General features: G+C 46.5%; 1 pseudogene; it reads right to left on the bottom strand.

Moving 5' to 3' along the window:
* Positions 1–14,214: 14,214 nt before the first annotated feature.
* LOC147963017 (putative disease resistance protein At1g50180) lies at positions 14,215–24,491 on the bottom strand (annotated as a pseudogene).
* Positions 24,492–27,908: the final 3,417 nt, after the last annotated feature.

The following is a 27,908-nucleotide window of genomic DNA, read 5'->3' as shown; positions in this document are numbered from 1 at the left end:
TTATTCAACATGTTTTATCGGTTAAAACATGCATTCAAATCTTGAATCGTTTTCTCCGTTGTATTCCTCGCACCGAGATCTTGAAAATTAGATCCGATTTGATAGGTTTTGATGAACGTTTTACTTTACGAAAAATACCGAACAAAAAACAAACCGGGAGCACATTTTTTCCTTTCTGAAAAGGGCACAATCGTGCCTCTCGTGTCGTTACAAATCTTATCTCTGTTCGTCGTTACAAATCCTATGAATTGCTATTCTATCTTCACAACATCCTATACTCCCCTTGTGTCGTTACAAATCTTATCTCTTGTTCGTCGTTTTTGCATTGGCAATTCAGTAACAATTGGGTTTTACCCCCTTGACTTTGTTGTGAAGGATCTAGCCACTCAGACTCCTTATGAACCACAGTAGCTACGGCCAGCTTTACTCCTTCTCCGGCGGCACCACCAACCACCAGGCGGCGCTCTCTATGGACGTTGGAAACTTGTGGCATCGGTGATTAGAGCACCCCAGTGCTGCCTCCCTTTCCCGTTTGACGAGCAGTTTTTAACCAAATTGTAATAAGGCAGTCCACCCCATGGTACTTGTCATGCATGTCAATTAGGCCACCATGCTCGCCTTCCTTTTTCCAGATTCTCTGTCATTACTACTTTTCCTTTTCCACTAGTGCACTATGATATATGAACCTCAACAATTGCGAGTTTTTCCGGCTTTAAATATTATTTGTTTGTCATAGACGACTTCACTCACTTCCCTTGGAGCTTCCCGCTACACCATAAGCCCGATGCCGCTGCCACCCTTGAACGCTTTTACCAGTACATGCTCACACAATTCCGTGTTTACATACAGTGTGTCCAATGTGATAATGGGGGCGACTTCCTCAACGTTCACCTATGCACTTTCCTCTACGAGGCATCACCCTTTGTCACTCCTGCCCGCACACCTCCCCTCAAAACGAGAAGGCCGAGCATGGCATTCGCTCCATGAACGACATTATGCACACACTCCTCCAAGCTCACATGCCACCTTCGTTTTGGGTCGACGCCCTCAACACCGCCACATACTTACTGAATTTCGCCCATCCCGAGCAATCGACCACATCCCACCCTTCTACGCCCTCTTTGGTACCTCTCCAGATTACACCTCCCTATGCACGTTCGGCTGCCTCTGCTACCAAAACCTCTATGCCACTATGCCCCACAAATTAGCTCCCCGCTCCGTTCGCTGCATTCTCCTCGGTATGCCACTTGAGCATAAAGGCTACAGGTGCCTGGACCTCTCCAATCGATGACTCATTACCTCTAGACATGTCATTTTTGACGAAAACACCTTCCCATTCGTTGATGCCCCGAGCGGCCACACGCCTGCACGAGCGGGGTCTGCTCCGGCCGCAGAAAATCAAGCACCCACCTCCATCCCCCTCGGATCACCCACTCCACCAGTCACGCACCACCTCCCATCCCCAAGCATGCAGCCCGACCCCACCTCCCAAACCCATGCAGTGATTCACCCATCTCCTGCATGCGGCGCGCCTCCCCTCCAGGTGCACCTGCTGCATGCGATAGCCCCGGGGCCCGCATGCCTTCCTCGATCTCCACGCCTAGATGCAGTAGCCCGCCACTTATTACGCCTCTGCACCACAGTGGCCCTGCCTCCCCTCGCACCCCTCACTCTATGCCGCCCACGCATGTAGTACGATCCCACCCTGAGTCGTGCCGATTTTACCTGCCAAAAACTTGCATGCCAGGCGCACGTGCGCAAAGTCCAGTTTTCTGCAGCCAAAGAAGCTTCTGACCGTCGCTACCTCTCCCGCCCCCATCTCTCCTATTCCCGCAAACTACAAAGAAGCTCTCAAAGACCCCAACTGGTACAATGTTATGCTTGAAGAATTTAATGCTTTGTTGCAAAGCAAAACGTGGTCTTTGGTTGCTTGCTCTGCAGGTGTCAACTTGGTGTATGGGAAGTGGATATTCCACCACAAGCTTCATCCCGACGGCTCCCTCGCTCGGTACAAGGCGTGTTGGGTACTTCGTGGCTTCACAAAGCAGCCCGGCATTGACTACGGGGAGACCTTCAGCCCCGTGTGGTGAAACCGGCCACCATCCGCGTCATCCTCAGTGTCGCCATCAGTAACCGTTGGGCCATTAACCAGCTGGACATGAAGAACCCCTTCCTCCACGGCACTCTCGATGAGCTCGTCCACAGTCAGCCGCCGGCTAGCTTCGTCGACACCGCACACCCCTCGACCATGTGCAAACTCCAAAAGTCCTTGTATGACTTAAGCAGGCTCCTCGTGCGTGGTTCCAGCGGTTCACCACATTCCTTCTCTCGCTCCGCTTCACGGTGTCAAGATGCGGCACATCCCTATTTATTCTCCGCCGTGGCACCTCAGTGGCATACCTCTTGCTATATGTTGATGATATCATTCTCACCGCTAGCTCCTCCTGGTTACTCACCACCGTTACCGCCGCTCTCACCTCTGAGTTCTCCATGGCAAACCTCGGCTCGCTCCACCACTTCCTTGGCGTCAATGTTCAGCGCAACCCCACTGGTTTGTTTCTTTCCGAGCGACAGTATGCGCTCGAGATCCTTGATCGCGCCTCCATGCTCAACTGCAAACCGAGATCCTTGATCGCGCCTCCATGCTCAACTGCAAACCCATCACTACCCCCGTCTACACCAAAGCAAAGCTCGCCACCTCAGCCAACGACCCTGCTCCTGACCCATCCCTCTTCCGTAGTCTCGCCGGTGCCCTGCAGTACCTCACGCTCATGCGCCCGGACATCGCCTACACCGTCCAGCAGGTGTGCCTCGTCATGCACTCGCCGCGCACGCTACACGCCGCCCTCCTCAAACGTATCATGCGTTATCTGCGCGGTACCACCCACCTTGGCCTTCATCTTCGTCTGTCCGCTTCATCCCAGCTCATGTCTTACACAGACGCCGACTGGGCCGGTTGTCCCGACACCGTACCTGACGCTCGATGTCTAGCTACTGCATGTACATCGGTGACAACCTCGTCTCCTGGTCCTCGAAGCGACAAACCACCTTGTCGCGATCGAGTGCGGAGGCAGAGTACCGAGCTGTCGCCAACGCGGTCACGGAGTCGTGTTGGCTATGAAGCTTCTTCAGGATATCGGATGGCCTCCATGGTGCTACCACTGTCTACTGAGACAACATACCGGTGACTGAAGGAAATATGCCCTAGAGGCAATAATAAAGTTATTATTTATTTCCTTATATCATGATAAATGTTTATTATTCATTCTAGAATTGTATTAACTGGAATCATAATACATGTGTGAATACATAGACAAACAGAGTGTCACTAGTATGCCTCTACTTGACTAACTCGTTGATCGAAGATGATTATGTTTCCTAACCATAGACATGAGTTGTCATTTGATTAATGGGATCACTGTTGGAAATATGCCCTAGAGGCAATAATAAATTAGTTATTATTATATTTCCTTGTTCATGATAATCGTTTATTATCCATGCTAGAATTGTATTGATAGGAAACTCAGATACATGTGTGGATACATAGACAACACCATGTCCCTAGTAAGCCTCTAGTTGACTAGCTCGTTGATCAATAGATGGTTACGGTTTCCTGACCATGGACATTGGATGTCGTTGATAACGGGATCACATCATTAGGAGAATGATGTGATGGACAAGACCCAATCCTAAGCCTAGCACAAAGATCGTGTAGTTCGTATGCTAAAGCTTTTCTAATGTCAAGTATCATTTCCTTAGACCATGAGATTGTGCAACTCCCGGATACCATAGGAATGCTTTGGGTGTACCAAACGTCACAACGTAACTGGGTGACTATAAAGGTGCATTACAGGTATCTCCGAAAGTGTCTGTTGGGTTGGCACGAATCGAGACTGGGATTTATCACTCCGTGTAAGCGGAGAGGTATCTCTGGGCCCACTCGGTAGGACATCATCAGAATGTGCACAATGTGATCAAGGAGTTGATCACGGGATGATGTGTTGCGGAACGAGTAAAGAGACTTGCCGGTAACGAGATTGAACAAGGTATCGAGATACCGACGATCGAATCTCGGGCAAGTACAATACCGCTAGACAAAGGGAATTGAATACGGGATTGATTAAGTCCTTGACATCGTGGTTCATCCGATGAGATCATCGTGGAACATGTGGGAGCCAACATGGGTATCCAGATCCCGCTGTTGGTTATTGACCGGAGATCGTCTCGGTCATGTCTGCATGTCTCCCGAACCCGTAGGGTCTACACACTTAAGGTTCGATGACGCTAGGGTTGTAAAGGAAGTTTGTATATGGTTACCGAATGTTGTTCGGAGTCCCGGATGAGATCCCGGACGTCACGAGGAGTTCCGGAATGGTCCGGAGGTAAAGATTTATATATGGGAAGTCCTGTTTTGGTCACCGGAAGAGTTTCGGGGTTTATCGGTAATGTACCGGGACCACCGGGAGGGTCCCGGGGGTCCACCAAGTGGGGCCACCAACCCCGGAGGCTTGCGTGGGCTGAGAGTGGTGAGGGACCAGCCCTTTAGTGGGCTGGTGCGCCTCCCACAAGGGCCCATGGCGCCTAAGAGGTGGAAAGGGGGCAAACCCTAAGGGATATGGGCCTTAAGGCCCATATTGGTGCGCCTTCCTCTCCCATCCCCTCTTGGCCGCCCCCTTTGCTCCCCATCTAGGGCTGCCGCCCCCCTAGGGGTGGGAACCCTAGAGGGGGCGCAGCCCCTTCCCTTCCCTATATATATGAGGCCTAGGGCTGCCCATAACACACACGATTCAATCTCTCGTTGGTGCAGCCCTGCATCTCTCTCTCCCTCCTCTTCTGTGGTGCTTGGCGAAGCCCTGCAGGATATCCACGCTCCTCCACCACCACCACGCCGTTGTGCTGCTGATGGATGGAGTCTTCCTCAACCTCTCCCTCACTCCTTGCTGGATCAAGGCGTGGGAGACGTCACCGGGCTGTACGTGTGTTGAACGCGGAGGTGCCGTGCGTTCGGCACTTGATCATCGGTGATTTGAATCACGACGAGTACGACTCCATCAATCCCGTTCACTTGAACGCTTCCGCTTAGCGATCTACAAGGGTATGTAGATGCACTCCCCTTCCCTTCGTTGCTAGTCTCTCCATAGATAGATCTTGGTGACACGTAGGAAAATTTTGAATTTCCGCTATGTTCCCCAACAATCACATCATTAGGAGAATGATGTGATTGACTTGACCCATTCCGTTAGCATAGCACTTGATCGTTTAGTTTGTTGCTATTGCTTTCTTCATGACTTATACATGTTCCTATGACTATGAGATTATGCAACCCCCGTTTACCAGAGGAACACTTTGTGTGCTACCAAACGTCACAACGTAACTGGGTGATTATAAAGGTGCTCTACAGGTGTCTCCGAAGGTACTTGTTGGGTTGGCGTATTTCGAGATTAGGATTTGTCACTCCGATTATCGGAGAGGTATCTCTAGGCCCTCTCGGTAATGCACATCACTTAAGCCTTGCAAGCATTGCAACTAATGAGTTAGTTGCGGGATGATGTATTACGGAACGAGTAAAGAGACTTGCCGGTAACGAGATTGAACTAGGTATTGAGATACCGACGATCGAATCTCGGACAAGTAACATACTGATGACAAAGGGAACAACGTATGTTGTTATGCGGTCTGACCGATAAAGATCTTCGTAGAATATGTGGGAGCCAATATGAGCATCCAGGTTCCGCTATTGGTTATTGACCAGAGACATGTCTTGGTCATGTCTACATAGTTCTCGAACCCGTAGGGTCCGCACGCTTAAAGTTTCGGTGACGATTGTATTATGAGTTTATGTGATTTGATTTACCGAAGGTAGTTCGGAGTCCCGGGTGAGATCGGGGGCATGACGAGGAGTCTCAAAATGGTCGAGACGTAAAGATCGATATATTGGACGACTATATTCGGACATCGGAAAGGTTCCGAGTGATTCGGGTATTTTCGGAAGTACCGGGGAGTTACGGGAATACGAGGAAGAAGTAATGGGCCTCATGGGCCAAGTGGTGGAAGAGAGGAGGCAGGGCGCGCGGCCCTCCTAGCCCAAACTGAATTGGACTAGGGGGCCGGCCCCCTTTCCTCCTTTTCCTCCTTCTCCTTCCTTCTCCTTCTCCTCCTTCCTTTCCTCCTCCTAGTAGGAGTAGGAAAGGGGAGTCCTACTCCTACTAGGAGGAGGACTCCTCCTCCTGGCGCGCCCATAGAGGGCCGGCCGGCCTCCCCCCTTGCTCCTTTATATACAGGGGCAGGGGGCACCTCTAGACACACAAGTTGATCTTCGTGATCGTTCCTTAGCCGTTTGTGGTGCCCACTTCCACCATATTCCACCTCGGTCATATCGTAGCGGTGCTTAGGCGAAGCCCTGCGTCAGTAGAACATCATCACCGTCATCACGCCGTCGTGCTGACGAAACTCTCCCTCAACACTCGGCTGGATCGGAGCTCGAGGGACGTCACCGAGTTGAACGTGTGCAGAACTCGGAGGTGCCGTACGTTCAGTACTTGGATCGGTCGGATCGGGAAGACGTACGACTACTTCCTCTACGTTGTGTCAACGCTTCCGTTGCCGGTCTACGAGGGTACGTAGACAACACTCTCCCCTCTCGTTGCTATGCATCACCATGTTCTTGCGTGTGCGTAGGAATTTTTTTGAAATTACTACGTTACCCAACAGTGATGTACCTCTCCACCAACCTGGTACAACACCAACGCACCAAGGACATGGAGATTGATCTTCATTTCGTGCGCGACCACGTTGCCTTCGGAGATGTTCGTGTTCTGCATGTTCCGGCAACCTCCCAGTTTGCTGACGTTTTCACCAAGGGAATACCAACCGGCGTCTTCACAGAGTTCCGGTCCAGCCTCAATGTCGTCGAAGACCCCGTTGCGGCTGTGGGGGGCTGCTGGAATTGTAAAACGCCTCCTGCATGTACATTACCGGGTCCCTCGGCTGGACCGATCGGCTCGCGCAAGTAGCATGGGACACCTGCGTCTGTTACGCACGATCCCCTTCTCCGTTGCTTGTAGCTGCTGTACCTAGGCGTATATATATATAACTCTGTACAATCTGGAATAGACACGGTGAAGATCACCTTTCAACTGTTCGCACTGTGCGGCCAAACCTTGTTTGGCTGGGACTGACAAATGAAAATGATGCACCCGAGCACATCCAGAACGCAGTCCAAACCAGCTTATCGGCATTGGTACAGAGTTGAGGCAAAACCGAGCAGTGAAGCAAGCTCCAGCATTTTCAACATGAAGGAAACGAAAAAGACAAATGAAACAGGCTCCAACATTCTCGTCAAAAAAGATAAGAAAAGGAAAAAAGAAACAGGCTCCAGCATTCTTGACACAAAAGAAATGAAGAAGGAAAACGAAACAGGCTCAGGCATTCTTGACACAAAAGAAAAGAAAAAGGAAAAGGAGAAAGGCTCCAATATTCTCGACAAAATAGAGAAGCAAAAGAAAAAGGAATCAGGCACAAGCATCCTCGACACAGAAGAAAAGAAAAGGGAAAAGGAAATTGGATCCAGCATTCTCGATAAAAAGGAAGAGAAACAGGAAACAGGTTCAACCATTCTCGACAAAAAGGAAAAGAAAAAGAAAACAGGCTCCGACATTTTGGACAAAAGAGAAAAGAACAAGGAAACGAAAACAGGCTCCAGCATTGATCTCGACAAGAAAGAAAAGAAAAAAAATTGAAAAGCAAGCTCCGTCAGAACGGTAACAGTAGCACCAATGCTAAAGAAGAGCAAATTGAACAGTAGCACCAAGGTGAAGGAAGCTCAAGACCGATGAGATGTCCTGGTTTCTATATATCCAATTAATATACCATATTTTAATTATTGTAACAATATGATTGTATTTTTTGTGATGTAATGAGTCGTTTGATTCGAACCTCTGTTTGTTCAGTTTCTGCTTGCTGCTGTTGTAATCACAAACCGTCATGTCAAATAAATGCTTAAAAAAGAGTGCATCTAATGGAGTAGTACAAAATGGTAAAGAAAATAAATCAGCCACTAATGGAGTAACAAAGGTGATAGCACGGAGTTTGGTAGGCACCGACAATGAGTAAGCAGGCTGAGGCCACCGGTGCACGAAGAGGATCAGAAGCGCTGGTTGGGGCTGTGGTTTGGGGCGGCTGCGATGAAATTTCTTATTCAACGCTTATAGCGCCGTTTACAGTGTTATCGGTACCTTTTTTTTTTGAGGGAAAGAGCCAACTTTATTAATCAAAATCCACAGTGCGTGGGACACAACGATGGTCATGGGGCTGGCCAAGCCACACATGACGCCCTGGTGGTAGTGATAAAGAAAACCTAGCTATCTCGTGAGCTTCAGCATTCTGAGCTCGACTCTCAAAGGTGAAATTACATAAAAGTGGTGATGATCTCATCTTTATCTCTCTGATTATAGCTCCATAAGTGCCATGACTACCCATAGCAATGTCGCCAATGACTTGTTTGCAGTCCGAAGCCACCACAAAACGTTGCACATTAAGATCTTGTGCTAGGGAAATAGCCTCCCGACATGCTATGGCCTCCCGTGTCGCGGGGTCGCAAACTCCGACAATGACAAGTGATGAGCTCCCCATATAGACACCCTGGCTGTCTCTGCATATGGCCGCGGCCGTGCCACCCCTCTGAAATCTTACTGCCGCGTCAACATGAACCTTAGCATAGCCAGCAGGTGGAGCCTTCGGCCTCTGTGTAGAAGCGTGGCCAGTAGCTGCAGAACGTACGTTGATCTTTGCAGGGAGTGAGGCAGTAGCCAAATCAGCCATGAAGCGAGTTATAAACTCCTTCGTCGCCCTGGGTGATTGGAATATTGATTCATGGATAGCTTTTCTCCTCGAGGTCCAGATCGCCCATAAGGTGACCGCCAGCAGAGTGAACTTCTCATGTGTTAGCATATCCATTAATCCAAAGAGCCAGCTCTTCGCCCTCGTCTCCGTTGATGCGACCAGACTGCAGCCCAAGTCCTCATCTACCAACGCCCATATACATCTGGAGACTGTGCACTCCAGGAGGGAATGACGCCATGAATCAGGAGAACCGCAGAGGCCGCACGAGCTAGTTGTTGACATATTACGATGGGCCCTCACATCCTTCGTCGGTAGTGACTGTTTTGATAAACGCCATAGAAACATGCGTACTTTGCTGGTACCGCAGTTTTCCAGAGGGACTTCCAAGAGGCTTCATCGACATGGTTGCTGGATGATGCGCCGGAGCCCTCTAGCCACGCCTCTCGCCGTTGCTTCATAGATACCAACATATTATAGGCTGACCTGACTGTGAATTGTCCGGTTCTCTCGTGCATCCAGCAACTTTCTTGCCTTTCGATGCTAAAGATGCGCCGGAGCCCTCTAGCCACGCCTCTCGCCGTTGCTTCATAGATACCAACATAATATAGGCTGACCTGACTGTTAATTGTCCGGTTCTCTCGTGCATCCAGCTCCAAAAGTCCTGCATAGGAGCCATACACAACGGGATACCCATGATGATTTTAGCATCAAAAGGCAAGAAAGTTGCTTCCACCACAGATCTCTTCCATGAAGCATTAGTTGCATCGATCAGTTCAGATACTGTGTTGGGAGGATTACTTACGCAACAACCATACGGTCTCATCATCTCTGACCGGGGAAGCCAGTTTTCGGTCCAAATGCTGGTGCTCGCCCCATCTCCTATCCGCTTGATCAGTCCCAATTTAAGAATATCCCGGCCTTCCACTATGGCTCTCCATATCTGACTTGGATGGTTCCCAAGTGTTGCCTCAAGTATAGATGTATGTGGAAAATATACGCTCTTCAGAATCCGTGCACTCAGAGACTCGGGATCTTGTAACATTCTCCATGCCTGCCTGGCTAACATGGCAAGATTGAAAAGCTCAAAATCTTTGAATCCAAGGCCTCCCATGCTTTTTGGTTGTGTCATTGCTTCCCAAGAGACCCAGTGAGGTTTGCGTTGGCCGTTTGAGCTCCCCCATCAAAATTTCCTTATTAGCATATTGAGGTGCTCACATAACCCCCTAGGTAGTTTGAAACAAGACATGGAAAATACCGGCACTGGCTGGGCAACAGATTTGACTAGTACCTCTTTTCCTGCCGCCGACCAAGTTCTCTCTATCCATCCCTGAATTTTGCTCCATAATCTGTCCTTCAAATATTTGAAGGCACCGTTTTTTGAACTCCCTATATCAGATGGCATGCCCAGATACTTCTCATTCAAGGTTTCATTGGGGACATTGAGCATACCTTTTATAGCATTGCGAGTTTCTCAGAAACGCCTTTGCTAAAGAAAATTGAGGATTTGTTGTAGTTGATTCTTTGACCTGAAGCTTGGCTATACATTTCCAACAACTGGTTAACCTCTGTAGCACCCGCACTGTTGGCCTTGAAGAACAGCAGGCTGTCATCAGCGAATAGAAGATGGTTAACTAGTGGTGCCTGCGGCGCCACCTGAATCCCACCCAAGTTTGATGACTCACTTTGTGATTTGAAAAGGCACGACATGCCCTCTGCTGCTAACAAGAACAAGTACGGTGATATTGGGTCACCTTGTCGGATTCCACGTGATGGTTTGAACTTCTCAAGTTTCTTTCCATTGAACATGACTGAGAATTTTACTGAGGTAACCATGCCCATTACAATATCCACCCACCTTCTGTTAAAACCCAATTTAATCATGATGGCTTGGAGATAAGCCCATTCAACTCGATCATACGCCTTCATCATATCCAATTTCAGAGCACATGAGTGATTTTTCTTTGCCTTGTTCCTCTTCATGAAATGCAAGCACTCATATGCCGTTATTATGTTGTCTGTGATCAATCTCCCCGGAACAAAGGCTGACTGTTCAGCAGAAATTATATCTGGCAGTATCTGTTTGAGTCTGTTGGAGATTACCTTGGACGCTATTTTATAGAGCACGTTACATAAACTTATGGGCCGAAACTGGGCAAGGAGTGTGGGGTTTTTAACCTTGGGGATGAGAACCAGCACCGTATTGTTAATGCATGCTGCTGACTCTGTCCCGTCCACAATTTTGAGTACCACTTTCGTTACATCTGCACCGCATACATCCCAGTGGCGCTGAAAGAAGTGAGCGGGGAATCCATCCGGGCCAGGGGCTTTGATTGGAAACATTTGGAACAGCGCACTTTTCACTTCATCGTGTGTGTAAGGAGCATTCAGACGATGTTCATTGCCTGCGTTACTTTAGTAGGTACTGACTCCAGTACCCTATCCATGCCCTGTACTCCCTCAGTTGTGTATAAGTTTTTGTAAAATTCGGTGGTAAGCTCCTCCATCTCCTCCCTGTCCTCAGTCAGCTGTCCATCCGCTCGCTGCAACGATTTTATCTGGTTCTTCCGGCGGCGTCTGCTCGCTCGCAGGTGGAAACAATAGGTGTTTTTGTCACCATGGACCAGCCAATCCAGTCGAGCGCGTTGGCGCCACATCAATTCCTCTCTATGAAACAGTTCGACCAGTCTGTCAGCTATCTTGGTTTCAGTGTTTGTCGGGCCCGTCCGTCCTGGCGCTGAACGCATGACCTCAAGCTGGCGTTGGAGTTGGCGAATCTCCATACGCACCGATCCGAAGTGGTTGCGGTCCCACGCCGACAAATCTCCCGCCAGGTTCCCTAGTTTTGCATGTATGCCCTCAACCGATTCTCCATCCTGCAGACTCCAGCTATCACGCACAGTGTCAAACAGTGTTTCGTCCCTTTCCCACATCGTCTCATATTTAAAAGCCTTGTGGCCAATTCTGCATGCATGCAACTCACGTAGCTGAATAAGAATAGGAACGTGATCTGAACTAGCAGCGCTTTTGTGCGATAGCTGTGATGATGCGAGGGCGAGAGCCCATTCTGTATTTACCAGGCACCTGTCCAGCCTAACCCGGGTGTAGGTGCCTCCTGTGACCCTTTTTTCAAATGTCCAACTGGTGCCAGAGTATCCAATATATGATAACCCACATGTATCAACTGCTTCCCTGAATGCTTCTATTTGGGCTTGGCTTCGTTGTCCCACACCATCATGTTCATGGCTGTGAAGAACCTCATTAAAATCTCCCATGACTGCCCCACGGTATGTTCTGCGTCTCAGCAATACCGCGCAGGGTGTCCCATGTTTTGTATCTCTCTGGTACCTGGGCTTCGCCATAGACAAAGGTAATTCTTACCTGCAAATCAACTAAGTCATCAACAAGAATATCAATGTGATACTTCGAGTAACCGATAACTTCCACTTTTATTTCATCGTTCCAAAAAATTCCAAGTCCACCACTTCTACCGGAACTACTAACTGCAAAGCTTTTATTGTAGCCTATGCTATCAGCCATACTCTCAACCCTCTTTCCCTCTATTTGAGTTTCAAGAATACAAACAATAGAGGGGGCAAACTGCCTCGCTAGATCGCGAAGCTCTCTAACTGTCGCGGCTTTGCCAATCCCGCGACAGTTCCAGCAAAGAAGACTCATTGCGCTAGGCGCGGCCCCGCTTCGGAGCCCGCCACATGCGCATCAGGGTTTTTGGTAGAAACTGTGCTCTTCTCCAGAGCTGACTCATTAGACGAGGTTGACTTCGATCTTTTCAGATCCTGCTTGGGAGGAGGGCTAAGGGGCACCGCAGGTGTTGGCAGAAACAGTTGCTTCGTCTGTTGTACCGAATAGGTTGGGAACGTGGTTTTTGGATCATGTGCCCCTCTCTTCCTGTTGCGATCAACCTCAGTCATTGCTACATCTCCGTCTCGCTGATCACGTTCCTGGTGATGTTGATCATCAAACGAGTCTGCACTATTGGGCGATCGTCCTCTTCCTCTTCCCCCACGGCCTCTGCCGCGACCTCTCCCTGCATTGCTGCTCTCGCCCGGTCCACTACCGGGGCCTTTAAACCATGTCGCCTTGATATCTTTGAAGACCAGAGTCTTTGGGGCATGAACCCCGTCCCCGCACTCTTTGTGTTGGTGACCTAGATGTCCACAAACTGCACATCAGTCCGGCAGTCTTTCATATTTGACTCTAAAGATGACTCGTTCCACCGAATCCTTTTTCCTTATTACCAGTGAAACAACGTTCTTCAAAGGTTTAGTGACATCGATCCTGACTCGAACTCTAGCAAAGTTACCTTCAAAATCCAGGGATCTAGGCTCTGCATATATGAATTCTCCCACAGTAGCAGACAGAGCTTTGACCTTAGAAAAGAAGCCATCGGGCAGGTCGTGAATCTGGATCCAAATTTCCAATTTGTTGAGCTCTATAGACGACGGCTTTGTGAAGCCATCATACTCTGCCAGAACTACTGCTTTCCCCTTGAAATTCCAGGGGCCATCTCCCATAACCCTCTCCCAGTCACCCAGGCACGAGAATTGCATTGAGTACAGATTATCTTCTAGTGGTCTGATCTTTACCTCTTGAGCTAGGTCCCAGGCCACTCTCATATTCCTATAAAACCAATATTGGCTGTATGTTTTCTCCGTGTGAACCCTAGCCAACGCCATCCAGCGTGTTTCTTCCTTCGGCAGCTCGGTGTCTTCCACCACAACATCAATCAGATCATCTTCTTTCAGTCCAAGTTCCTCCATCATCGCAGCCAGATCGGACACAGCCGTACTTGATCCAAATGCAGTCGAACTCATCATGCGCTCGCTCGAGGTTAGGGTTCCGCGAGCGGTAGGTCCCAAGGAGTCACCACCCGCCCAGAACGCCGCGGCGGCCGAAGGCCACAGCGATCGCCGGAAGGGGGTTAACAGCCCGGGAGGAAAAGTCCCTACGGTGTTGGCGTCGCCGTCGCTCGAGGGGAGAGAAAAACCCTAACGAGAGGGGAAACTTAGGAGGGAGATTAGTGTTATCGGTACCTGCCGCCCACACTACTTTAGATAGCTAATTGTAACTGGACTGGCCCATATGTGTGAGCCCTCCTCCATTACCGGTTGTGAAGGAATTTCCTATTCAACGCTTATACCATTTGTTATAGTGTTTTCCTTTTGTTACAGTGTTATCCGGGGACCTCCTATTTGGTCACCTGCGTGCAAAGTAGGAGGGAACGTGCACCCTTGGCTCCCATGTAAGAGTTTTTCCCGCCCTATTTTTATTATTTCATTTTTATGCCTTTTGTTTTTTCATTTTTGTTTGTGTTTTTCTTCTTTAAATAATGTGTGGTTAAAAAAATTCCCAATTTCAAAACAATACCAAAATTGTTTGACAAATCAGGAAATATTTGTGAATTAAAAATTGTTGATGACTCTTCACTTCAGTGTCTCGACCCACCGGAACAAAAGCCGTGTGTACAAATTGTGTTCGAAGCTTATCGTAAATTGGCTTAGCAAGTGTAGTCTTGCCAAGTCTGCCTGGTCCAACAATTGAGACCATCTTCATCTTGTGCTGCTGTTGCTTGAGACCATGTGTGAGCCTCTTGGTTAGCTTATTCCATGCATCTTCAATGCCAACGAGCTCTTTGTGATCATTGTACAAAGCCAATACACGAGGGTCAACCTTCTGTTTGCTAGCTGGATTAGGAACATCATTGACCCTGTATCTGGCACGCCGGCCAGCCATCTCTTGAGAGCGGTTCTTGATGTACCTGATTGCATCTCCGATCTGATGGCGAGTCTTGCCTTTTGTGAACAAGTTGGCCATCTTCCCTACCTATCATTTGATCATGTTTGAGTTGGGGATGGCATCAGATTCATATCCCTCGACGGACACTAGGAAGTTATCGATGACATCCTCCATGTCATACGACAGCTCCCTTTTAGGGATTCATGTCCCTTGGAATCTCCGCCACCTTTACGAGGGCAGCGTTCAAGCTCTTCATGTCCCTCTGGAGGGACTCGACGTACCGAATAAATGGGAGTTAGAGGACAGGAATCTGTTGTAGGAAAGACAAAGGAAATTGTTCTCCATCGCCGTCCGGTTCCACTGGGAAAAAATTACATCCACTGCAACACCAAGACCGCATGCTTACCGAGTAGTAGTAGAAGCAGCAGAGCTGAGTAAGGCACCCACTACCGAATGCAGGGATAAATCCAGCACCAAGTAAGCAGCTCACAAGTGAGAGACGGCATGCGCTTTGCGAACGGAAGGACAGGAGCAGAAAACATTTTGGGAGAAAGATCGACGTGGCTCAGAAAATTGAAGGCGGTCTACTCCTCCTGATTGAAGCCGGCGACTACACAAGCGCCATGGTTTGATGGAGCAAGAGAAATGGTGTTGAACCCCCAACTCGTTCCATTTCTAGCAGAAAAGTAGGGCAATAATTGAGTGGTGGTGTGTTATTAGTGCTGGTAATGGAGTAGGAAGCACCCTAGAAGTGCACCAACTAGTACATCAAAATACTCCTGCCAGTGGCGGTGGTAGATCATTCATGTGTACTACTCGATCGTAACAAGAACAATTACATGAACCAGCTTGTGCCACTAGTAATAATATTTAGCTTATTTTTACATTAATTTTTGCAATGAATAATATTTAGGTTATTAAAAAGACTATAGTTTAATGGATGGCCCAGATTTGGAAATATTACTGCAGATTTTTGGTAGTAATAGACTTGCGTCACTTGTCGATTTATATGATCTGTCGCTTTCAGCAACGTTTGGGGCTGTGATTTGGGTTTGTTGTCATTGAAATTGCACAACTATAGAAACTGGATTCTTTTTTATTATTATAGTGAGCACAAGGAATCATGTTACTGGCTGAATTCATAGAAAAAGACTCCATTCAGACTCTGTCCTGCTCCATGAAAATATCCTATCAGATAGAAGCAGAGCGGTACATATACAGACTCAGGTTTCTTGAAATCTAATGCAACCAAGTCTTGTACAATGGTCACATGTTATGTGACCTGAACCATTTATGGGTTTGCACTCCATAATCCCCGCACGAACCACATGTAAACATGGTTTGAATGCTTGAATAACAATGTAAAATCGATGTCAAGTTTTCCCAACTTGATTCTTGTCTAGCTTGGAGTCACCAGTCTACTTGAAGCACTCGTTTTTCTTGTCTACGTTGGAGGACTGATTGGAGCATGAATTAGTTGAGGAGATAGAAACCCACTTTTGGCGAGGGAGTGGACAGAAACCCATGACACAACAAGGTTTTCATGATCATCATTGGCTAACTTCAAAGTTCCAACAGAGTGCCAACTACCAAGTGAGTAGCAGTACAAGGCACTGTTCAGCTGAATCAATCTCTACAACATTAACCTATCATTCACTGGCGTTTCATACCCAGAATTGACTCTTATAACAGTATAGAAGCAAACCCCTACTTCGAGTCAGTGTTGCTCTGTACTTTTTTAACGGAGGTTAAAACTACGGCCTCTGCATCAATCAATGCATGCGGCCATCTTTATTTATTATTCCACCAAAGTCTAACAAAAATATACATCAAGCTACTCGAAGACATCACTCACACCTACAAAACTCGAAAATGTGGAGTGCTCTCACACTCCTCATATCTAAACCGGTATCGTCGCTGATCCATCCACATAACGTGTCGGAACGAACAGCCAGTGCAGCAGACCTAAAGCGCACACCACATGCACATGTTTTAGACGCCGCCATCATCTGTAGACCGCTGACCCATCTTCAGGAGAGAGATCCGCATCATCCTTGCCAGTCCGTCCATCCAGTCCCTCCCTCCTGTCGGCCTCCCTATTATCCCTCCTCACCCTCTGCTGCTGATCTGTGGCGGCCTCTCCAATAGCTCTGTGGCCTTCTTTCGCGGCCGCACCGGCCCGAGCGTTGTCACTTGCAAGCCGTCCGGAGGCCACAATGGCGCTCTCCCGTCGGGACTTTGCCACATTCCAGCATATCAGTTGCTCTGTCATGGGGATCTGTCCTGCTCCTAGCCGTGTCTCCCGCGATGGTGGTAGACCTGACTTGTACTACAATGTTCTTTGGTCGCACGGCTGGCCACGGCGGTTTGCTCCGTTCCTTTGTATCTATGTTGCAGCTTCAATTGTGTTATGCATGTCATGGATGTATTATAATTCTGGGATGCATGTAATTGTATTGCTATGAATCTTAAAATTGCTAGGTGTTCCATGAACCAACGAATATGCTAGAAAATATTACTCTGTCATATATATGTTAGAAAATGTTCTCGTCGGGCCGGGTTTCTCTGCCCTAGAGAACATATTCTACATGTTATATGCGACAATGTAGTGATGAATATTTCACCGGAAATAGTGTAAATGCAACCAACTCCCCCATTAGGAGATAGAGTGGAATATTGTTTGACGACAGACTTGGTTTATTCATATTCGACGCACATTTGTATTTTTTCTCACGAGCCACAAGAAAGCTCCTCGCGCGACCGCGTCCGTCCCTCATGGGCGGCCGGCTGCGCTGTCCATCCCTCCTTTCCAGCGCTCTCCCCCACCCTCTCTCTCCCCATCGTTGCCGGGGTGCATCCCCGGGCTCGGCTCGGGCGGCGCCGGCGGTGCGGCCCACGGCTTTCCCCCCTGCGGCAGATCCTGTGCGGGGCGGCGCTGCTTCAGGAGGTGCTCTCAGGTGGCGATGGTTCGGCGCTGCGGTGGGCTGGTTCGCCGCTGACTTCGGTGGTCAGAGGCGTAGGAGCTCCGCGGCGGCGCGGGCTGGTGGCGCCCGTTCGGCCCAGATCTGGGCCGAGGCGGGCCGGCAGCTCCGATTTGTGGTGTATCTTCCTGGAAGCGGCGGTGGGGTGTCTGGATCCTGGGTGGTGGCGGCATCGTTGCCGGATTGTGCAGCGTGGCGGTGGAGTCTCTGCGGGATCGATCTGAGCCCGGCTGGGCCCGGGTGGCCTGGTTTGCCTCCTGCCTCGGCGTCCGGCCGGCTATCGCGATGGCGCTGGAGGAACTGGCCTCTGGCGCGGCGTCGGTGGAGGTTGTCCCCTCCCGCTTGGCTGCGGTGCTGCCACCCCCGGCTCCATGCGTTCTCATTTTCCGTCCTCTAGGCCTCGCGGTGGCGGCCTCAGTGAGACGACGTGGGTGGCCTCACGACCGCGGTGGCGAAGGAGGGTGGGTGGCGTGTTGGGTGGAAGACTCCGGAGCGATTGGGTAGTGGTGTTCTGGGGGTGGGAGAAATCCATCTCGGCTCGTATGACTCCGACGAGGTGACGCCTGCAGGTGCCGCCACCCCTCCTTGGAGGGCGTCGGGTGACCCCTTTCACCTCCTTCCTCTGCGTGCCGAGGGAATTCCTAGGACATGTCCGGGCAACAACGTGGTCGTCGTCGCTCTCCTTCCTGAAGGTGTTGCTTGGTACGGGGCGTGCCGGAGTGTTGGGTGTGTGGTGGGACGACTTCGGAGGGCGCAGCGGTGGCGGGTCATCCACGTGTCGTCAAGCTGCCATTGTTGGCATTTGTTTCTCTCTTGTTCTTCTTGTTTTATCTTTGGGCTTGATGTGTTGTTCGCTCCAGTAATGCGGTGATGGTTGCTTTGTAATACAAAGCGGGGGGAAACCCTGTTTCGAGGTTTATGCATATTCTTTTACTTTTTGATGTCTAATGAAACTCAGGTAGGTCTAAATAAAATATTTTTATTGCAGCTACCATATATTTTAGTTGCACTGCACAAAAAAAGAAGAGATGAGAAAGTTGTAGGGGTAGTAGGCCCGAGCTACTCTGGAATCCTCATTTTGGATATGGGTTGTGTGCATAAGTGTTAGAATCCTAAAAGGTAAATAGTTTCTTAAGATCTGAAGCAAGTGTTGGAAGATTCTGCTGCCTCTAGATGCACAACAAATGTCCACCTGTTGCTTCTTGGAGAAGCCGAGAGAGCCTTGAGCGGAGTGTTTAACCTTATGTATGATATTCTTAACTACCATTTGTATTAAATGAACCAATAAATATTTTATGTTAATTGTCTTGACAAATTCTGCTGTGTGCAGACTTACATATTAGCGGCACTACACAAAAAAAGATGGCTAAGGGGTTTATGAAGTAGGATAGAGATTGGTGAGAAAATATGTGCCCTCTCTCTCGTTTGTAAAGAGGTTCAAATGTTATGTGTGTAGCTTTTGCAAGTATTCTCGAATCGTTGGCCGTGAATTGTCAATTGTGTAAATGTACATGTGAATTGTCTTATGAAAAACAATGTGCAACTGAGTGATTATGCCTGTGTATTGTGTTCATGTCTTTCTGTAAATTTCGTTTGCATTGCTGGTAACATACTGAAATGAAGTGCATGCATGCAATGGTGAAATGAATCGGTACGATTGACTGGCTGGCGGTCCGAACTAGTACACTATCACTGACCGGTTAGATTGCGGGTCTATGATGAGCAAGTCATCACAAACCCTGATCCATTGACAGACCAGCAACTAGTTAGTGATGATGAAATTTGGCCGGTAAGTGTTATTCGGATTTGTAGTAGTGAGATTCTACTCCCTCCTCTCCCTTGATACCCCCCCCCCCCTCCCCTCAGTAGAAACTCGGGTTTCTGCCTGTTTCTGATATATGAGAAAACTGAACAATTCAGGTGAAACTAGTCATGATAATAATTAGCAATTCTAGTATTTTAACACACATATCCCAATCACTATAGTTTTATCAAACGACTATTTTAACAACGCATCTACGATTCATAGTAAAATGTGACATTGTATACTGTAAAATTTCTACAATCTACAAGGTCAAATTTATTGTAAATGTGACCACAACACCAGATACACTAGAAATAAAGTAAAACCCTAAAAGTCCCATGCTAGCTAGACTACTCTTGGTTGGCTAGAAATTAGGAGGGAGTACCCAGATGCCAGTTTGAGCACGAGCTGCTACATAAGATCCCGCTGATTTGATCCTCTGTGTGACATTGTCGCTACTTTCATCTTGCATAGGATATACACGGTTACCATTGCCATCAAAACTTGCCAAGTATGTCATATCATCAGCGTAGATGTGGTTTCTCTGCACCCTGCCGCGCCCAACCACCAGCACGTCAACCGCCCTGGACATTTTCCCCAAAAATAAGGCGGAGTCACCCAAGGTCGTTACTTCCTCCCACTTACGAGCATACTTTGTCATCGAGTCATCATCCAACATATAAACCTTGAAGAAAGGCTCAGGGCCGGTGTGGTATGATGGGAATTTCCCCAGTACCATCGCTAGCTTCCCTTGCAGCTCAACAATGCGAGTCGACCATGTGAAAGGTTCACTAACAATCTTGATATGCAACTCGGCGTCAATGGCGAGCAGAGGCCTGCCATATTTGTTCGCGCCTATGTTGAATTTGATCAGGTCATTGGAGAATATTATATTAATGTCAATTTAATATTATACTATGTGTCGTCAATTTAAAAGGCTCCTGCCGTCATGCCTTTGAGTATTATATTAATGTCAAATTGTTTAAATGCTAGTAATTAGTTAACTTAGAAGCAAACTGTTTATTGATAAAATGCTATAGTATAATTAAGGGAATTAAAAAAATTGAAAAATAATAATGTTAGATATATGCTGATTCAACAAGGGCATGATTTTATTTGTTAGCAATACTAATAAAAAAGTTCATAGAAAATAATTTTATACTCCCAAGGGTTATACACATAGTTTAATTTGTTAATTGTTAAAAAGTTAGCTATACAACTAGCTATATATTTGTAAATACTAATTAGTAGTGTAAAAAAGCAGGAACGAGCACCCGCCTATGATACCTTGATTTACCAACACAAAACGTGCATCTTGTGTGTATGATTGTGAAATGCACGTTGTGTGTGGAGTTTGACATCTAATTTTTAACCCGCTGTTGGTCTTTCATATAGAGGAATGTCTCGCTGTGCTTCCACGAGTCCCTGTAGTTCGCTACGGCTCAGAAACACAGTGTTCGGACGTCAGATACACTAAAGTTGCACTATGACAACCATTGTACAATCCAGCCCGCCTCAGTTATATTAATAAAAATATCGATCCGAGAACTTTATCATGTATTTGGTTGCCACAGATGCATATACGTTCGAGAAAAAGGAGATAAATGGTCCTGCGAAGGTAAGGTGGCAGCTATCGGTGTTCTAGTACACAAGACAACCGAACGCTACACACAGTACTACAAGTCAGTAATAAATAGAGTCTGGCGACTACTAGGCTGGCATGACAGTGCTGTCGAGCGACTCGCCGATGTGTATGGCAATGTGGAAAATGCATCCCATTACTTCTCATCTTCGCTCCTCTTTGCTCGGTTTGTCGAAGAAGCGGAACACACCACTCATGTCGGCCTACATGGCATAACATGCTCGTGGAGAAACTATGTAAATATTTTTTCAAGGGGGGGGGGGGGGGGGGGGGGGGGCACCCAACATAAGGAACAAATCATTCATATTAGTGATCGGTCTCGTTGTCATTAGAAGACGATGAAAATTGAGGAAACACAAAAGTAAAGTAGCCGGTCTCATTATCATTAGAAGACGATGGAAACTACTGCATGCACCCATACATTCTTGGATCGCTATATTTGGCTTATTCGGTCACAAACCGACGACTTTGCAGCTGCTACATAAACAACGCTACTCTGGATCTTAGGGAAAAATGTTTGGAGACGGATATTGATAAAGGAAACCGAGGAGAGTTGGTGATGTGAGTCTACTCCATCGTGCATGCTACCTACATGGACAAGCACATCCGACCTGGCACAGCCTCGAGTTTCATTATCCCCTCTTGATCCCTTTGATGTTTCCTCTTTCTCTTCATCATCATCTTCACATCCCTCAATGTGCACGTTTTTGTGCCTCGATTTGATTGGTTCAACTACTTGCTGGCTATCCTCAGAGTGGTCAATTTTTTTGGTGTTCGCGAGGAGTCACCAGTACAAGCATGGTACTGATATGTCATACATGACCGTGGCATTTGTACTTGTAGTTTCCTTTCATTTATCATTTTCCTTTTTAAACGCACACTGTACTTTCTTTACTACACGATAATTAATATACGCTGCACATTTTTGTAGTATACGTCAAACAAATTTTTTAATTGTATGGAAAACATATTTTATATTCACACTATTTTTAAAAAAATATAGTGAATATTTCTAAATACATCTATAATTTTTTAATACACAATGGACAATTTTTTCATGTACACATAACACTTTTTAGTATATGAGGAACATTTGAAATATACGGCGAACATTTTCTATATACCCGCTAATATTTTTATAAATGCTGAACATTTTAAAAGTACACGTTCATTTTTGTGTTTTCACAAACCATAGAAAACCAAGAAACTGAAGTAAAATGAATAAACGAAAAAAAAACAGTACCGGACAGCTCCGTCGCTGCAAAAATAGGTCTGCACGTCTTAGTGGGCCTACCCATTCAGAGTCACCTATGCGTATCCTCAACTTTTTCGACAACGGGTGCCTTTTATTTACTTATAATGTTGCATCGAGAGATACAATCATAACAAGCACACACCCGAACTATGTATAACTAGCATACACACTGCGAACACATATAAAAAATCACACTGGCAAATAACAAAGTCAAATAAGACAAAAACTATGGCTAGACACATACAGAAAACGAAGAAAAGAAGAAGAAATCCCGAGGCGACCAAAAGAGCATACGTGAGTGATCATATGTGCCAACCATCTGAACTACTGCGTCAACTAGGAGGTCTCGCTTCTAAGGCCATCAATAATATTAACGATGGTTCCATATAAAAAAAGAATATTAACGGTGGTAGCAGGTGCGAGATCTTAAATTATCATTTTTTTAAGGCCGCTCCATCGTTTTTGTTCTGCACAAGTGGCTCCCCTAGCCGTAACCCCACCCACTGCTTATGTAGTTCTTTAAGAGAAAATCGATGACACATGCAAGCAACAATTTTGTATCTTCTGTCATTTATTTATACTATGCCATCACGAGGAGATTGCACTTAAAAAGACAAATTGCATATAGGATAGTTAAAAAAAGGTAGTTTTCTGTCGTGGAAAGGTTGATTCTAGTATGAGTATTCTCTTGGTATCCGTTCCTTCATGGAGAAGAGAAGGTGATTTTCTCTCGCCGCCCCGTCAATTGAAATTATACATGTTCAATGATGACATGAAGGTTAATTTCACACCACTCATTCATTGTGCTTGCCTTGAGTTCCCTTCAAGGATATACCGTGGCATTCCCGCCTCAAAGAGCTTTTTCAAACCCCTTTCTCAAGATGCACAACTCAGTCATTGTTATCTTGTGTAGATGGGTTCATCCAACAGGGTATAAGATAACACGATGGACTGAACTGAAGAGAAAAGAAAAAAAATCATCTACTAAGCCTTAAGCATTAAACAAGCTTGGAGTGTTGGTCAGCGTGCGACATCATTCAAGAATTCTGTGGACCTATGCTGACCCAATGAACTTGTGCCCTATCCCTTGAAGAAATATCTCATCAATTATGAATAAAAATGTTTGAAGCATAGAAGTACTCATGTTTTGACAACAATACGACCCATTGTCATAAACTCATAATATCCCCAATTTTTACTCATGAAAATCATGTTTGCATCCCTTTTTGACTCGTTACATTGCAATTGTGTCCCAATTAGATAACAATAACACTAATGATTGAGCTTGCCATTGGTATTCAGTTATGTGTACACACACATCACCTTATGGGTATTTCACACGAGAAGAAAATCAGAGGCGATTTATTTGCAACTAACAGGCGCTTGCCGCCTCCCATTGGCTCGCTGCTTGCCAACAAGCATTCGATTCCATTCAACTGAATTTAAGAAAAATGGTCAGCATGTTGGCGCTGTACTGTGTTGGGTTCGTTGATTGCATCCATATATATAAGCAGTCCATTCCATTCAACTCAATTCATCAACTGCATCCATAATAAATATCAAAAATTCCCCATGGCACACAACGTGATTTGCTTGCTTCTTGATCGGATTATGAAACACCGGAGGGGTGTCTTCCTGTGTGAGGGTGGTATGTGACCAATGGAATCTTGTTGGCCGAAACAAACTCGGCAATTGCAGACGCTCTGAACTCACCATCTGCAATACACACAGTACATTGTTAGCCAATTTAACAGTCAAAACAACTCGGTACATAGAAATGGAAAGGAGAAGCTAAAACAAGTTTACCATATACTGTTAACTTCGCCTCTTTTTTCTTGAGCAGGACTAGTGATGGGTGTTTTGCTTGCGGGTCAACATGGAAAAGCTTGGCTATATCAGGACTGGTAGTCTGGTAGATGTTGACAGCCCGGTACAAGCTGTTGAAATCTTCCAGCCTTGAGGCAGCAGCAAGCTCTTCGGTGTGAGCACCCTATAGCATTTGTTGATAAGAGTAATCAATTTTGGGCCACATGTGCGGTGCAATTGCAGCAATTCGGTTGGATGGTAGACTTTGCTGGGATTGGAACGTACCTAAAGTTAGTCGAGGAAAGCTAGCACGGCTACTTTGCCGCCGGTGATGATCTTCTCGGCCTCGTCGATGGTGGTGACGTTCTGCACCTCAGGGCCCAGCCTCTGGGATATCCAAGTGACCATGGCGTCCCCGCAGCAGTGGAAAATTCGCCACCATGAGGGATGAAATATAAGACCGTTTAGATCAGTGATCTAAACGGTCTTATATTTTTTATCAGTCTTGCTAAGTCTCAGTCGACTGTCTCAGTCGATACTATATCCGTGAAATCTTACGTTAAGATTCGTGCAATTATTTTTCAGTTTTCTCTCTTTCTTCATATTATGTCACTTGACTAAGACTTGTTAAATCTCAGTCGACTGAGGCCTAACCACACTTTCTTTATAGATTTACAGAGGGAGTACTTACTTGGTCCGCTCGCCGTAGTAGGGGTAGCGCCAAGGCACGCCGTCGATGAAGAAGTGGACGGTAGGGTGGCGTCCACCTTGGCAAGCACGACGTCAAGCCCCTCGTCGGCCAGGTGTGATGCGGCCGCGGCGTACTCGGGGATGGGCTTGCAGGACCAGTAGCACCAGGGCGCCTAAAAGTCTGACCACAACGTGGCGGCGGACGCCGATGAAGGGGGTGAAGTTCGCGGCGGTGAGGACGATCACGTGGGCCTCGTTGACCACCTCATGGTCCTCCTGGCTCCTCCTGTAGTCGTCGGAGGCTGTTGGAATTTCGCCCACAGGATCGATCATATGAAATCACGACAAAGGCGCGCACAAGAAACTTTGATAGCCAAAGGCACGTGTCGTGTCTCTCTTTCTCTTTATTTCTTTTCTTGTTTTCTGTCGATACAAATCTCATGACCTGGCTATGTATATATATACACAGCTTCCAGCCGACCAACCAGACCCTGCCCTATACGGACTCTGCTAACCTGCTAACCTGATCATACACGGACACATACCTAAGAAACCTACCAGGACACTACTAATCCTGCCGGACTAGTACTACTTGATACACACGTCTATAGCCAAGATACCTCCTAGCCGGACTAAACAATTGAGCTAGGAATTAATTAATCAACCAGACAAGATTACTGCTAACAGAGGCGAAGAGTTCCTGGTGTTCGTCGTGGTCGTTGGCGCCCGGGATGTGGCCGCCGGCGTCCACGATGAGGTAGTTGAGGTCCACATCAGGAAGGGAGGAGGAGGCGGGGGATGGGTGGGAGACGAGGAGGAAGAAGGGGGTGGCGAGAGGAGGAGAGATCGGACCATGGGCATCTGCATCACCGCCATGGCCGGCCGGCGAGCAGTGGGATAGAGTGCGTACGTGTTGGGAAGTGGAATAGATGCAATAGAGAGATCAGCAGAGACTTTGAGGACTTTGAATCGAGTTCTATGGACATCAGCATCACCGCCGGCCAAGTGATTGAGACTCCATTCCAGTGAGCGCTCGGTGCGGACGCGTGAGTCTGGTTGTAATGGAAGTATCATAACTAGTATTATGCATGTCAACTAGGCAATTTTGATGAGATGGCATAGAATTAAATGAAAAAAAGAGAGTGTTGAGTATCATATCATGATACTATATCATAATAAATACTATGCTAGTATGTGTCATGCATGTCAATAAATATAGTACTACATGATACTAATGTATGATACTATGCGTTAGGAAGGTAGTATAATACACTAGTATCATATGCATGATACTAGTATATGATACTTCCCATTATGACCAGCCTGAGGCCAAACAACTCCATATGTTACTGGGCGTCTCGGCCCAAGCGATGAATGAAAACTATGCTATCCTCCTCCCAATGACTTGATCGACAAAAAGTAATCTATCTAGGTTATCCTAACTAGCCCACATGTCCGTGCTTTGCAACAGAACAATAAAATTACATGCCTCTAGCTCATTATAAGAATGGATCAAGACCCCCACATGTCTGTATTCTCTTGTATTGGCTCGTGCCCGCAATTTCTTTTAATTATATTACCAGCATATTCTCTTTTATCGGCACATGGAGTTCAATAAGTTATGGTGTCCTTTATTTTGAACAAGCCGACTTAGCTCGATGTGCCGGATGCGGAGCAGGCCCAGTCTGGGAGTGATCAAACTCATGACCTCAAAGACCAGACCACATGTCGCTAGCCACTCAAACAAACACGTCCTGTTAACCAATGGTCAGCATGAATATTAAAGAACATAATGCAACGTGGAATTTTTTTTAAATTTTTCAAAAACTGATAATTATATACTGCCAAATATACTTGGCAACGTGAACATTTTCCAAATTACGAACAATTATTTTTCTGAAAATTCCATACATTTTTGGACAAAGCAAGACCAAAAAATTTGAATGGAACATTTCCTGAAATTCACAAACATTTCTTAAAAACATGAATCTTTTTAAACCACGAACATTTTTTAAGTTGTCAACAAGAACATGTTTTGAAGATTCAGAAGAGTTGTAGTAATTTTTTTCTTTAATGCAAACATTATTTTCAATTTTTGAACATATTGCGAAAACACTAATATTTTTCGAATTTGGAATATTTTCAAAATTCATTTTTCTAGATATTGTTTTTTTAAATACAGTCATTTTTAACAAATGGAAATATTTTTTAAATTTTGAAAAACATTTGGCAGAACTAAAAAAATTCCAAACATTTTTTAGAATAGGAACACATTTATGTAATTCGTATATTTTTATGAATTCTTGAATAAAAATGAAAAGTAAAAATTAAATACGAAACAAAAAGAGAACTAAGCAGAAAAATAAAAATGGAAACCGAACACAAGCATAAATCGGCCGCTGAGTTTTGGGCGCCTTGTGCGTACCTGAAACTATTTACTGCCTTGTGCGGGAAATAGGATTTTTTGTTGCTACATGGGCAGGAAAAAATGGGCTGACTTTACGGGGCCATAGTGCGCGCGGCCCATGTACGAAATTTTGCACAAATTGTTTTTCCTTTGCTAATAGACGAACATAGAAAGTTTAGTACCACCTCGGAAAGAAAAACAATAATTTTTTGGCCGTGAACGGATGAAAAAATCGGAGAAACGCACCTTGCTTTATTAGTAGGTATAGATATAGATATAGATTGCTCAAGGTGAAAAGCTAAGGCTATCCTCTAAAGGAAAAAAACAAAGTTATCTTCCTCAAAAGAAAAACAAAACTATATTATATATCCTCCTCTCAATCAACAAAATCACCTCTCCTCGAGCAAGCCAACTCTGACTGCACCATGGGTAACACGTCAAGATCCCTCCGAACGATACACGAGAACCGTCTCGGCCACTGCCAAACAATTGGCCACAAGCTTCGACAACATAGCAGCTTGGATTTTGCCGATGAACTTTGCTGGGGAAAATTGCAAGCCTCGCACCGATCTAGTCCAGCGCAATCTCTGGAGAGCAGCGTCCACTGAAACCATCTTCATGGAGTCATCGTTTCCGCAGGCGCCCCTCCACACGCAGCTTCATCTTCTTTGTTACAACAAGAAACAAGCATAGGCACACCCATTGGCGCACCCGACTGTCAACTTCAG

This window comes from Triticum urartu, chromosome 6A (assembly GCF_056163025.1).
Source record: "Triticum urartu cultivar PI428250 chromosome 6A, HENAU_Tu73, whole genome shotgun sequence".
NCBI classification, from domain to species: domain Eukaryota; kingdom Viridiplantae; phylum Streptophyta; class Magnoliopsida; order Poales; family Poaceae; genus Triticum; species Triticum urartu.
Note: the sequence above shows the minus strand (reverse complement) of the source record. Positions and strands in the feature narration are given on the sequence as shown.